The sequence below is a fragment of the Oncorhynchus mykiss genome, chromosome 19 (assembly GCF_057628025.1).
Source record: "Oncorhynchus mykiss isolate SJ-2025 chromosome 19, ASM5762802v1, whole genome shotgun sequence".
Taxonomy (NCBI): domain Eukaryota; kingdom Metazoa; phylum Chordata; class Actinopteri; order Salmoniformes; family Salmonidae; genus Oncorhynchus; species Oncorhynchus mykiss.
In genome coordinates this window covers 36,058,047-36,063,729 of record NC_143040.1, presented here as the reverse complement: position 1 = coordinate 36,063,729, position 5,683 = coordinate 36,058,047, and the positions used below count along the sequence as shown (strand labels likewise).

General features: G+C 41.1%; 1 pseudogene across 1 annotated transcript; it reads right to left on the bottom strand.

The window, feature by feature from the left end:
* Window positions 1–1,904: 1,904 nt before the first annotated feature.
* Window positions 1,905–5,448, bottom strand: LOC110498694 (ras-related protein Rab-32-like; annotated as a pseudogene). The gene is made up of 3 exons (XR_016488700.1): window positions 5,368–5,448; window positions 4,494–4,773; window positions 1,905–2,125 (listed from the first exon to the last, which is right to left on the bottom strand). The product of XR_016488700.1 is annotated as a ras-related protein Rab-32-like (transcript).
* Window positions 5,449–5,683: the final 235 nt, after the last annotated feature.

Sequence of the window (5,683 nt, the reverse complement as noted above, 5' to 3'; positions counted from 1 at the left end):
TATGTACTTTGGTTTTGGAGTTTTGTTTTACGTTATTAAACTACTCCATTATACCAAGTTTGATTCTCCTGCGCCTGACTTCCCCGCCACCTACACACACGTTATGACAATGACACAAGTAATTTTTCCAACAATTGTTTACAGATTATTTCACTTATGCACTGTATCACAATTCCAGTGGGTCAGAAGTTTACATAAACTACCCCAGAACAACAGCAAAGGACCATGTGAAGATTCTGGAAGAAACAAGTACAAAAGTATCTATATCCACAGTAAAACGAGTCCTATATCGACATAATCTGAAAGTCTGCTCAACAAGGAAGAAGCCACTGCTCCAAAACCGCCATAAAAAAGCCAGACTACGGTTTGCAATTGCAAATGGGGACAAATATCGTACTTTTTGGAGAAATGTTCTCTGGTCTGATGAAACAAAAATAGAATTGTTTGGTCATAATGACCATCGTTATGTTTGGAGGAAAAACGGGGAGGCTTGCAAGCCGACGAACCCCATCCCAACCGTGAAGCACGGGGGTGGCAGCATCATGTTGTGGGGGTGCTTTGCTGCAGGAGGGACTGGTGCACTTCACAAAATAGATGGCATCATGAGGATGGACAATTATGTGGCTATATTGAAGCAACAACAAAGTCAAGGTATTGGAGTGGCTATCACAAAGCCATTATATTATATCCCCAGGACTACCTGACATGATGACTCCTTGCTGTCCCCAGTCCACCTGACCGTGCTGCTGCTCCAGTTTCAACTGTTCTGCCTTATTATTATTCGACCATGCTGGTCATTTATGAACATTTGAAAATCTTGGCCATGTTCTGTTATAATCTCCACCCGGCACAGCCAGAAGAGGACTGGCCACCCCACATGGCCTGGTTCCTCTCTAGGTTTCTTCCTAGGTTTGGCCTTTCTAGGGAGTTCTTCCTAGCCACCGTGCTTCTACACCTGCATTGCTTGCTGTTTGGGGTTTTAGGCTGGGGTTCTGTACAGCACTTTGAGATATCAGCTGATGTACGAAGGGCTATATAAATACATTTGATTTGATTTTATATTCTTAATTCCATTCCTTAATTTAGATCGGTGTGTATTGTTGTGAAGTGGTTAGATATTACTTCTTTTTTTTTCACTGTTGGAGCTAGAAACACAAACATTTCGTTACACCCGCAATAACATCTGCTAAACATGTGTACGTGACCAAAACAATTTGATTTGATTACAAAAACAGTGGCGGGGTGTCCGCTTTGTTGTGGTTTGAATTGCAGATTGCTCCTTTAAACACACCTTTTCCATCTAGAGACTGTGACTGAGACGGGTCCTCTACACTGAATATAGCACACTCCAATATAGAACGCATCTCCGGAGGGTGTAGCACTAGCATTGTGTTGCATTCTCAGATATTTCTTCAAGAAAGCATGCCAGAAAATGGGTCACGTTGAAAGTTATTTCCTCCATTTGCAATAGCGTGGCCGCTATTGTTCACTGAATGAGTGTTTGACAATAACCTTGTCTTAGAGATCTCCTCTATCTGGTGAGGGAGTAGGAAAGAATGATATCCAAGACTTTCATGAGGATAAAATATAATTCAAATGTGTTGTCAGTCAGTCTTATAACCATTTAAAGGGAGTGTCACAGCCATGGAATCATAGTCTGTGTGTTCCCGCTGGTCGGTTTATTGGCCTGCTGATTGGATCAGTGGATTACCAGAAGATATGGGCTCAATCATCTCCATAGAAATGTTTCTTACAAACCCCACACATACAGCCCATGTAGCCTACTGCCCCATACCCATGTACTGCTGATGGAATGTGCTGAAATCATATGTGAGGGTGTGAAATTAGAATGATATAAACTGACATGCCTGACACCTAATCCAGTGGGCAATGCTGGTTGAAATGATATATTTATGAGTTTACCCAGCTGTCCCTCCTGTCCCTCTATCCCTCTGCCCCCTGAGTCCATCGCATCTCCATGGTGGTACTAGCAGCATTTAAATGTTGCCTTGGACTGGCTCATGTTGATCCTGTCATTTCCGTTGTCTCTGCTGGACAGCCCTCTGTCAATCCGCAGCATGTTCTCCATTAGGAAGGCTCCGGCCTCGTCAACATTGAGATTGTCCTGAAAGTCAGACATAGGGGAACATGGTACAAGGAACACTTTTTTTTTAAATTTAAGAATAATGAAATGCAACCTATTTTGGTCAGAGTCAGTATCAGTTTTTTTGCAGTTTTTCATTCAATTACAACAGTCATTCCACCTCAAACACAAGAAAAAGGATTTCGACACCCACCTTCTAATTTGATTTCTGAGAAATTAAGATAATTGATTGCACCTAAACTGGCCATTTTAAATATAGGATTCATATATTCTTCAATAAATATAGTACCTAACATCAAATTTGGACCATCATTCTCACTAACAATGAGTAAGACGTGAGGAATCCAATAAAATGATCAAAAGCCACCCACGGACCTCCCACACCCCACGCCAATCCCACCCCAACAACCAGTATACAGTATCAGTTCTCTATGTTTGATAAGTAGTATGGAGCTGCTGCTTGGAGTATTGCTTCTTCATCCTTTGCAATGTATTGCCAGTGAATCTGGTGATGTTTTGTCTCCCCTGTTCTGAGAAATTTGCCATTGAAGTCACTTGCATTATAGTGTGAAAGTACAACGTTTGGCCGACTAGATGCCACTGTTCCTGCTACTGCCACCAAACACTTTTATCCATGTTGCTGGTCTCTTGTGTTTATTAATAGGACCATAACATTTTCTTTGCAACTTTGGGTAGAAAGCCATTAGCGTTTGCACATGATGAAAATAGATTGTATGGTTAACCTCACAAGGAAACAGACCCTCTGTGTGTGGTTAATTCCCTTCAAAAAAGGGGCAAATTAGTAACTGTTAGACCATTTCTGGAGAACAAGCAAAAAATTAGGCTACAGCAGTTCTATTGGTTTCAATGTTATGGTCTCTAATGGTCTTCAATGGTAAAAGTCTCAAACACACACTGTATAGTGTTTTGCTATGGTAATGGTATTGGGTTGGGTTTAATGGTAAATAATCACACTACAATATCATTTTATTGAAAAACATACAGTATGACTGCCATGGGGTGGCAGGTAGCCTAGCGGTTAAGAGTGTTGGGCCAGTAACCGAAATGGCGCTGGTTCAAGACCGAGAGCCAGCAAGGTGGAAAAATCTGCTGTTCTGCCCTTGAGCATGGCAGTTAAACAACAAATGCTCTCTGAGCGCCGATGACACACCTCTTTGATTCAGAGGGATTGGGTTAAATGCGGAAGACATATCTTGGTTGAATGCATTCAGTTGTGCAACTGACTAGGTATCCCTTTCCCAATGGTTCATTATTGTCACAACATTTTAGTCACTAGCCCATTTCTCCACAAAAGTTTGGGCTGGTAGGAAAAGTCTTCATATGAAAATTGCAACATACGCATAGCCCTCAGAGAGCTGCCATTTGTTGGACTATTCAAGGAGAGTTGGTTTGAAGCATTAGGTTGCTAATAGAAGGACAAACTGAATTGCTTTCATGGAGGACTGGCTTGACCACACAATTGACCACACAATTTATTTTTATCATGAGCAAACACTATTGGGTTTTCTATCCAAAGTTGCAAAGAAAATGTTGTGATTCATTAAATAAAATAGCAAAATTGATAAAAGGGTGTGGTGGCAGCAGCAACAACAGTGGCATCTAGTGGGCAAAACCTGGTACTTTCACATTCATTTATAGTAAATAATGCAAGCGACTTCAATGGCCAATTTCTTTAAACAGAGGGAAAAAGCCGTCACCAGATTCACAGGGAATACATAACAAATGGTGAAGAAGCAATACTCCAAGCCGCAGCTCCATAGTACTTGTCAAACATAGAGAACTGATACTGTATACTAGTTGTTGGGGTGGGATGTTTGATCTGATTGGCGTGGGGTGTGGGGGTGTCCGTGGGTGGCTTTTTACCATTTTAGTTGATTCCTCAAGTCTTACTCAATGATAGAAAGAAGTATTGGATGTTAGGTTAGTTACTATATTTGTTAAATATTATGTGAATCCTATAAATTAAAAGGGCCGATTTTTGGTTTCAAATTTAATTTCAACAAAATAATGTTTCAGGAATGCAAATCTTATCTGTTTTTGTAACTAGAGAAACTATTTCACAACAACCTGAGATGGTGGATGTCATTGCTTGCTGAAATGACCCAATATCCATTAGTCCCCAAACTCTATGAGGGTGAACAGAGCATTCACTAACAGATGAGATGTTGTTGCGTTGACAGCCAATGCACTACATAATGTTTGCCTTGTACAATGCACAGCTTCTTTAAACCACAGTAAAGCACTGTAACTAATGTGACTCATGTTTACACACCTTAAATCTTTATGAGTACATTGTTACTGTGTTAAAGTCCAAAAATGTACATCACATGACTTCATTCTTTGACAGATTTCTTTCTGACTTCCTCACCTTTGCTGACGTCTCAAACCAACCCAGGAAGCCTTTCTCTTTACAGTAGTTGTCCATGAGGGCAGACAGCTCCTTGTTTCCCTCTGTCTGGTCACACTTGTTGGCTAACAGGACAGCAGGGACAGGGCTTCCACTGACCAGTCTCACTTTGCTATCTAGGTCATGCTTCCACTGTTGAGGCAGCCTCTAATGTCTCCATCTTGGTCGTGTCAAAGACCACAAACGCCCCCATGGCCTCCTTGTAGTATACTCTGGACATGTTCCTTAATCCTCTCCTGACCTTCAGGAAATAGAGAAAAACATAGTGTGTCCCTATGGGTCTTGGCCAAAAGTAGTGCACTATAAAGGGACTAGGGCGCCTGTTGGCACACAATCATACAGTTGTCATCTGCTTTTCATTCTTAATCCTCCTTAACTTTGATTGGAAAGCTGTTCACTTACATAAATGTTAATCTGGGGCTATGGAAAATGTACAACTTGGAAAGCAAAATGTGGTCTACAATCCATGGAGATAACCTAGTAAGGAAAGAGCTGTAACCCCAAATCAAATAACAAAAGCAGAGAAACACAGAACTGTGACTGTCATCATATTGTCAACCCCACTCCATATTGTCAAACCCACAACCCTATAGATCACCCACAACCCCATAGATTCTACACTTCTACACTTCTCTATATAGGAATATCGAAATGGTTATTAGAGTAAACTTTTCTTTAGTTTTGAGTTAGTTGGATAATCTTATTTCTATTTCAAGGCTGTACATTTTTGAGTGAGAAAAACATGATTCTGCTAGCTGAAAACCTTATTTCACGTGTGTGTGTGTGTGCTCAACATATTTGGCTTACCTGCAATGTCCCAAAGCTGAAGTCTCACCACTGTTTTATTGTCCCATTCGATCGTTTTCAACGCAAAGTCAACTCCAATCGATGCCTTGTACTCCTCCTTGAACCGCATGTTAACGTACCGCGTTATGAAGCTAGTTTTTCCAACACCCCTCTCTCCAATCACCAAAACTTTAAACAAACACTCGGTGCATACCGATACTGAACCCTCCGCCATGTTCAAATATCAACAGCAACATCAGTTTTGTTGTAGGCTAGCGATATAGACCAGAAAGTGGTAGCCTACACTTTCATTTTGCCGCAGGTGACCAAAGTATAGACAGCCACCACGAAATAATGACTCAGTA